At 40.3% G+C, this 8,131-nt stretch overlaps 1 pseudogene; it reads left to right on the plus strand.

Moving 5' to 3' along the window:
• Positions 1–7,709: 7,709 nt before the first annotated feature.
• On the plus strand, positions 7,710–7,828 carry LOC129904778 (5S ribosomal RNA; annotated as a pseudogene).
• The last annotated feature ends 303 nt before the right edge of the window (positions 7,829–8,131 follow it).

Raw genomic sequence — 8,131 nt, forward strand, 5'->3', positions numbered from 1 at the left:
ACCCCTTTAATTATACAAAACGAGGGGTCGTGTCTCTGCAACAAGCAGAATCCACACCCCTTTTAGAATGCATTTAGGCCGTGCAACAATACATTACACCCCTGCAGCAACAACTCACTCAAAACTATCAAAACGTGAATTTTGGACAGCTTACTATTTTACCTTGTCGCTTCGTTTTGAAGTGGTAATGGAGGAAACCAGGATTTATGTCCTTCATGAAAGTTATAGACATTTGTCTTAGGGTCGCATAAAATTTTGAATCACCCCTACATAAATTCTATACAAAAAGATATGCCCAAAACACCAACAACAGTCCGTGTAAGATTTCCAAAACCAAAAATCTGGGCAGTACCTCCTATACACTTCATCACCCTTTTTCGAGAAGATAAAAGCAAATCTGGATTTTAAAGTCTAAATTAAAGTTATATAAATAAGAAATACCTTTCTAAAACATATTGAATCATCCGAAACAAAGTTATACAGAAGAAGTTATACCAATATTACTAACAAATGTCCCCTCCAAAAACGGGTTTGTTAACTAGTTCTTAACGTTTTTTCTCTTTGTTCTTTAAACTTTCTCTTATTCTTTCCAAGTGTAAAGCTTAAGAATTAAGTCCATAGACATCATAATATACATATATACATCCCCATGTGATTAAGGAACACCGTAGGTAAGTAATTCATGGAGAGCAACTTGTAAACTTACCTTAACTTCTCCAAAACGTTGCTGCCTTTCTCCTTTCTCTTCTTCACGTTTTTCGTCTAAGTTCATGGCTAATTTTTGGATATGTAATGAAGTACTTAGTGGACCACCTAACTATGCAACCACTAAGGGGATACCACGTGGAAGTGGGGTCCACTCCCCACCCCCAAGCAGGCAGGTGGGTTACCTCCTTGCTTGAGGTGCTGCGACGTGTCACTCTCTTATTGGCTTCCTCATTTCATCTTGTTCCCTTCCCCATGGGTTCGTAATCTCGTCCTATTTTAAGAGCCTACGTAATCCATGCTATGCAAGCTTAGTATGTCCTTAAGTAGCTCAAGTGTATAAGACTTCTAAATTAGTAGCTTACGTAGGTAAATCAAGTCCTACGACTCATTTCTTGGCTTCCAATTCCTTCTGGATTCTTATGACTCTATTTCCAACCTTCTCTATATAGGGTATCATATTCTCCCCTCCTTAGAGTCATTTGATAGTGTCGTAGCATATCCGGCTCACATGATAATGTCTAAGGAACTTATGAAACATTCCGAGTTTTAAAAGCGTGGGGTGTAACATCCTTCCCCCCTTTAGAACATTCGTCCCCGAATGTTAAACAAATCTTCCCTTAGCACCTTATACAAATCGTAGGAAGATTCTTTACTATTGCCATAACACATTCTTATATCCAAGTACTTAATATACGAGTTTCAAGAATTGGGGTTACCTGTAGACATCGGAAATAGGTACGAATACTTGTGTTTCATGCTCTCTTTAATTTCTCAGATTATCCCCTTTTCTGATTTTGGTTTTGCCATAGTATCTTAACGGAAGGCACATCTTTAGTCTATAATCTTCTGGTTTGCTAATCTAAGATGGCGATAGGTTGTTCCTTGTAGGATTCCGTTTCCTGGACATCATCTATGGAACATACCCTAGGTGGTTCGTCAATACCCTTGCGAAGCATCCCTATCTGATGGACTAGGCGTATAGTTTCCAAATAAGGTGGTAAACTCAACTTACCAGCCACGTTGCCCACCTTACGAGTAACTTGATACAGTCTAACATATTCCGGGTTAAGTTTCCTTTGCTAGGTGACCCTGTTATGAACATCCAATCATCAATTTGAACGCTGTATGTCGATGTTGATTATCTCTATATCATTTCTGCGGACTTTGGGCTTTTAGTCAATAGCTTTCTTAATCATGTCGGGGATTTTTTCGCTTAGTCTTTCTAACATCTACCCATCCAATAGGGGACTTACACGTCTTACTCTACCAGTCTTGTACAGAGTCATTGGGATACCATAGTGGTATCCATTATGATAGGCAACTCGGTAGGTGATAGATAATCATCCCAGCTATCTTCGAAGTTAACAACACCAGCTCATGACATATCTTCTAGCGTTAAGTGGTACGCTTTAGCCTGTTCATCAAGTTTGAGGGTAAAGTAGTGTACGAAGACTTATCTGTCTTCCTAGTTTCTTTGCATCTCTCGATAGTTAATTGCAACTTGGGCTCCCTTTCCTAGGACAATAGCTGTGGGGACTCCGTAGGGTCCTACCACCCTCTTACCCTACAATTTTACACCTTCTCGACTAAGTAGGTAGCCTTTAATCGAAGGAGTAGAGGCTAATATCGTAAATCCACGGGTAACATTCCCTTCAGAGTTATCTGTCGATGAGTGTGAAGTGAGTCTTGTAGCCCAGATCATATTGTGGAATTTTCGACCTTGGGGTATTACCTCCTATCGTCCGTAAATTACATCAGCTGGTACCCTTACCCTTTGGGTTTTGCTTTTTCGCCCTCAGAGTTGGCTGCCGAGTTGTGTCGAAATTACCTCGCCCACTGGCCTATATAGCCCTTCGGTGATTTGCCTATTATTAATAGGTACTATGATGAAGAACTGTGGCATTCGAGTATGTCGTTAGTTAGCAATCAACTAATCCTTCTCATTTTGCTTAAGCCTTTGTTACAATTTCCTGAACGTATCTCATAATACTCTGGGTACATAATCTCATATCATTTACCCGTCGCTAGTTCAGATTCTCCCATCTCGCGCGATCATACCAACACTAACGCATTAAGTTCCATTAGAATTTCGAAGTTAAGCGTGCTGGGGCAAGAGTAATATTGGGATGGGTGACCTCCCTGGAAAGTCTTCGTGTCGCATTTCATTGCAATCCTTGCAATAATGTGTGGGGCACTCAACTTAGCCCAAGATTTACCTTAGCGTTGTCTCGCTTGTCTTTATGTTTTGCCCTATATTTTCGTCTGTTATCTTGCATCCAGTGTCGGCGTAGACCTTTAGCTCCACTATCCTCCATTCACTCTGTGTTCTCCTCATTTACTACCATAGGAGGCTTTCTATTCCTTTTCCTTTGGTTATTTATCTATCGCAACATCATTTGCGACTAACTCTATGACCAACGTTTTGGCTTTTGGTCTAGCATGCTGTCATTCTCCTTCGTAGTGTCTCTTGAATTATTTGATATCCTTTCATTGGTACATTCTTCTATTTTATATGCAGTTGCCTTCTAGTTTTATGTTGTTTAGGATTTTGTCACAACCTTTTAAACGTTGCTTTACATAGCATTCTGGCTTCCATCCAATTATTGGTGGCCTCCGAACCTTTTTGACTTGGTTCGGCAAGATATCTTATTGAAGTTTAGATACCCACCTCAAATATATTCCCATATTGAATGCCTTCACCTTACTTTTGTCATTTTCTCATTAACTTCCCCCCTTTAGAGGGTACTCGTACTTTCCGCTGTTTGTACTTGTAGTCGTTCCAATTTCCATTAGGCAGTGCTAGCACTCTGACGACAACTATTCTAGGTTTTCTCGAAGTAGTGGTTTTGTCCCAACCTATATCCTTTGCTTCTTGGGGCGAATAGAAGTTGCGATATTTGTTCCTTAAGTTTTCCATCCTCGTCCCTTAAGGGTTCCACTATTTTTTGGGCGACGTTGTGTACACGCGTTATTTTTTTGTATCGTAAGCCCCATGCTCTTACTGCGTTCTCAACGCAGGCCTTTAACTTAGCCAACGCGTACTATGTGCGTTTGACTAGTGGTTCCACTTTATCCCTGCATACTCGTATCACACTGTTCAATTCATACTTACATATCCCCCTTTTAATTCGTATTCGCATTCAGTTCCTGACATATCTTTGTGGTGCTTCTATTCGAAGCTCTTTCCCTAATTTGTCGGTGGAGAACTATAAACGGTTATCATAAATCATTTCCCAATCATTGTTGGAAGAAATCAAAACCTCTTAAATATCACAGTACTTCTTTTAGTACTTAACCTACCTGGTCTCCTTCTGAGTTTATCCTCGAGTTATGAACAACTCATCTAATTTATAATTAGGAGTTGAGGGCTTGGTATTTGAGCATATTTAGACCCTGCAACAACCATACACACCCCTGCAGCATCACCTCACAAGAACAACACTTTACTTTGACGACAATTCAACTATAGCGACTCCAATTTAGTTTATTCCGAACGTCAAGTATTTCTATGCCAGGTTCACATTTCCAGCAACCTATAGGGCGTGTAAAACACTCCATAACAATACCATAAAGTCCAAATCAAAAGGAGAAACCTTACCTTATCCGAAATTGGCCAAAATTGTCAAATCTCAACTCGGAACTTCTTTAAACGCGCTGAAATTGAGCGGGCTGTTTGTATGACTTACTTGCTGCCCCAAGCAGTAAATTGATGTTATTATCACCCTAAATTCATCATAGTATACCTTAGATAATTGATTTATGGAGAGAAGCTCGGAGGCGTACTTTGGCAGCCCCTAGGCTGTAGCCCTCCTCTCTTCTTTCTCTCACGTTTCTGTCCAACTTTTCCAAGTGTACAACTAAAGAAATGACTTCTTAGTCATCATAATATACACATATATATGTCTATACATCTCCACATTCTTGAGGAACACCGTAGATAATTAATTCACGGAGGAAAATTGGAGAATTTACCTCAAATCCTTCAAGACATGGTTGCCTTTCCCTTCTTCCTTTTTCACGTTTTTCTCTCTACATTCTTTGCTGATTTTTGGCTAAGTATGCTGTACTTAGTCATTACATATATATCCACCCTTTTTAGAAGGTGACATGTGGCAGCCCCTTGGGGGTGACACGTGGCAGCCCCTAGGACGCCACCTAGGTTCATACGGCCCTATCACATATCGCCATGTGGCAGCGGGGTCGACCCCCCCAAGCAGGCAGGTGAGTCACCTGCTTGCTTGTCACCTGCTTGCTTGAGGTGCTTGCTTGTCACCTTCTTACTTCACTTTCGTATATTCGGAAACTAGTTTTTGCTCTCTCTCGTAGGTTCGTCATCTCACTTTTTTAAGAGCCTATGTAATCCATGCTACGCAGGCTTGGCATGTCCTCTAGTAGCTCCAGTATATAAAAATTTTACATTAACAACTTACGTAGGTAAATAGAGTCCTCCGACTCATTACTTGGCCTCCAATTCCTTCCGTATTCTTATAATTCCACTTCCAACCTTCTCTACTACAGGGTATCACATCCTCTCTTCCTTGGAGCCATTTGATAGCGTCGTAGCATATCCGGCTCACATGATAATATCTAAGGAACTTATGAGACATTCCAGTTTTAAAAGCGTGGGGTGTAACACAGATATTATGTCGGGTACAACTTTACAACTTCTTTCACCGCATCCCGGGTTGGATGTGTACAGTTCCACGCACGAGGAGATGATTTCGTACATGAGGTGTGATATATGTTATGATGATACGATTATTCACTGAACCCCGGGCCAGCTGTAATATGATAGGATGTATGGTAAAATAAGGAAGGAACACTAAGTCCCACCCTAGAGGGCCGGGTATGGTATGTATATTATAATGGTACGCTATAGACGTACACCACTCAATTCACCGAGTTCCTCACTAAAGGGCCGGATACTTTATGTAAGCATGCATGTGAGATTAGAGCGATACATTTGTGACACCGAGCCCTATAATGAACCGGATGTAATATGATGACATACATGATAAGATTATACTATATACGATGCTATGATGTCGTATACGATAATATGATGAAGTAAAATACATGATGATATGATGACATGTGAATATGATGAAATGATTATGACACCGAGTTCACTAGAGGGATGGGAACAGTATATGATGATGTATATGATTACGTGTCCTAAGGTGCAGGTACAGTAATTTGTTAATTATTATACTTGTCCCTTATATCCCTATTTCAGTTATGGTCTCAGTTATGATGTGTTATGCTTTACATACTCAGTACATATATCGTACTTACACCTTTTTTCTCGGGGGGCTGCGTTTCATGACCGTAGGTACAGATATTCATTTTGGAGATCCATCAGCTTAGGATTTTCTCTCAGCTATGTTGGAAGTGCTCCACTATTCTAGAGCCTAATTTTTGGATACTGGTCATTTGATGTACATATTTATTTATTCAGGGGTATGGCGGGGGCCCTGTCCCGCCATATGATGAAGTTATTACTCTTAGAGGTCTGTACACATATATATGTGGGTTACTTGTAAGTTTGTTTCAGTTGTGCTCATATGATGTATTGCAAATGTTTTCATGGTATGACAGCCTCGTCGGCTCGCATGCCCTTTTCTGTTATGATACAGGTGAATGAGGCCACAGGTTTATGAAAAAGGTTTTTGACCCATTCGGGTTGTGTATAGTATCACATCACACACGGTTCAACTTAAGTAAAGCTGATAGATACACATAAGGGGGTCCAGGTCGGACCCCAATCGTGGCCTACGAGGTTGGGTGGTGACAGAAGTGGTATCAGAGTAGTTCATCCTTGGAGTGTCTATAGACCGTGTTTAGTAGAGTCTTGTCTATCGGTGTGTTGTGCACCACATCTATAGACAGGAGGCTACAGGACATTTAGGATGTTACTTTCTTTCAAATCTAAGATCATGCGATAGAGCCAAGTCATAGGGAGTGAAATTCCTCATACTAACCTGTGATTTTAGCAGGAGGACCACATCGATAGAAGCAAGTAACTGACGATATCGGAAGTTGCAATATACGCAGGTAAGCAAAGGAATGAAAGACATATGTCAGGTAAGGTGTTGAAATGCGACCGACATATAAAGTTAAAAAGTGAAAGGAAAAGTATACAGGAAAGTGTAAGAGGTGCAATTCAAGTGGACATACAAGGTAAGTCCATTTCCATATTGTTAATTGTGGGAGCCCCCGTATGGCTGCTATATGATATGATCTGAATATATACATGCGTGCCCTATGAGGAAATATTGGCATTTTCTTCGTGCAGGTGTTGAGGTAGTAAGAAATACAGAGAAAACTCTGTCCAAATTTTCTTAGAAATAAGAAGAGAATGAGATACAGGGCTGTAGTATGTCTTGAAAGATGAGCCCACAACAATAGTGAGATTTGATTAAACTACGAGTGTGGCTGACCCCAAGAAATGAGTTAATTGCTGAATTAATGGAAATAGAAACTAGGAGGTCAATACTGGTATGGTAGAACGAATTTGGAAAAAACTTGTGACACTAAGAAAATGAAATAAGAAAGACTGATAGATCTGAATAGAATGATATATTAAGGGACCAACGAAATTGATACACAGGGATAAACTGTGACGAGCTATAATTAAGAAAAGTAGCAATATGATTAAGACAAGGGTACAAGGGAAATAGAATTGTGACGGATATGAAGTATTAATAAGACAACTGGTGAGACATTAAGGATAAGACTAACTAAGAAGGGTAAGTAACCCATAGTAAGAATTGTGAAAAAGGTTGAGAAATGTTATACGATGGGGTAGAATACGAATAGGATATGATGTGAATATAATGAGGATCGTTATGAAAATAAGTAAAGCCTAGTGAGAAAGTGGCTAAAGATGAGATTTGGTCCGTGTAATAAGAATATAAGGGTAACTTGGGCGGTGCAGCTTGGCCTACCAGATCAGCTGCTGGGTCATCATCTTTGTTGGTAGCTATATGCCCTACGGGGCAGAATGCGATCATACCAGCACTAACACACTGAATCCCATTAGAACTCTGAAGTTAAGCGTGCTGGGGCGAGAGTAGCACCAGGATGGGTGACCTTCTGGAAGCCCTTGCTGCTGGGATATTAGATGCTATGGACATGTGTATATATTGGGCCTGTGAAACATTGTGGCTGTGATATGAGATGATATGGAGATATATATATATATATATATATATATATATATATATACGTTGGCCTTGTATGTCATTGCTGGCATAAAGAAGTATTATGGATATATGGTTCCGTCGTAGAAAATATAAAGACCACTCAAGGATGAGGGAGGTGGCCCTACAAAATCGCTGATGCATTGCGAATCTATTAAGAGGAACAAATGGTACCCATTGGGGTGAAGATAGTGTCATAGCAGAGCTAGGAGCACGGGTCA

The sequence above is a fragment of the Solanum dulcamara genome, chromosome 9 (assembly GCF_947179165.1).
Source record: "Solanum dulcamara chromosome 9, daSolDulc1.2, whole genome shotgun sequence".
Lineage (NCBI taxonomy): Eukaryota > Viridiplantae > Streptophyta > Magnoliopsida > Solanales > Solanaceae > Solanum > Solanum dulcamara.